This window comes from Acyrthosiphon pisum, chromosome A3 (genome assembly GCF_005508785.2).
Source record: "Acyrthosiphon pisum isolate AL4f chromosome A3, pea_aphid_22Mar2018_4r6ur, whole genome shotgun sequence".
Taxonomy (NCBI): Eukaryota; Metazoa; Arthropoda; class Insecta; order Hemiptera; family Aphididae; genus Acyrthosiphon; species Acyrthosiphon pisum.
This window is the reverse complement of record NC_042496.1, coordinates 31,543,763-31,544,690: the sequence shown is the minus strand read 5'-3', so window position 1 is coordinate 31,544,690 and position 928 is coordinate 31,543,763.

Sequence of the window (928 nt, the reverse complement as noted above, 5' to 3'; positions counted from 1 at the left end):
ATGAAATACTCATTGAGATTTGGTACGTAACAAAAAAATTGTTGGTTAATATTCTTTGAGGGTCCCACGCGAACACGATCATGTTCAGTGGGACCATTATTCTGTTGGAACAAAGCCCGGCCACGACGGCTGCGAGAGCGACGACGGTTGGCGACGAGAGGCTAGTGCGCGATGTCGTGCGCTGCTTGACGGTGCTGCAGGTGCTGAAGACGACTGTTGAGCCGGCGACGATGGTGACCTGTATAGCTCGGAGTGAGCTAGCCACGAAGACTATAATCTCGGTGCAGCTGCAGAATCGGCGGCATTGCGACTCGGCCGGCACGGGATCGGACCACTGGGTGAAAAGGGGAGAGAATCTGCGGACAGCATCGCGACGCGCCGCTGTCCTGATACTCTCCGTGATTTTCGCCCTGGCGTCTCCGTCGCCATTTGCCACAGCCGATGGCCACGGAGTCGCGCACCGCCAAACCCAACGAAACGTTTCGTTTCCTCGAGCCCGGTGCTGCTGACGTCCGTGGTGTTCCTAACTACCCTGTAATTATAGTCATCCATCACTCACCCGCCGTGAGCTCTGAGGTCTCCGTCGCCGCCGTCATGAGTCGTCTTCGTGCAGCACTGCAGCAGGTGTCGTCAGTGGTATCGTCGAGTCGGTGTCGATGTCCGCGCCGGTACCGCTAGCCTCCGTCGTCATGTCGTCGTCGCTCCCGGACTAAAGGAGCCGGGCGCCGGCCGCGCCGCCAGAGGGTCTCGCGTGTCTCAACGACCTCGAGCGCGCAAAGTCCGCGATCCCGTCGTGCTACCGCAGGATGGCCGGAGAACGTGTATCGGTGACTTACCGCCGATCACCACCTAAATGTGCACTTTCACGTACCTATTACCTCGACCCCATACGTCGTCTCGCCTTGTCCACTGCCCTCAGCCAGGGGGA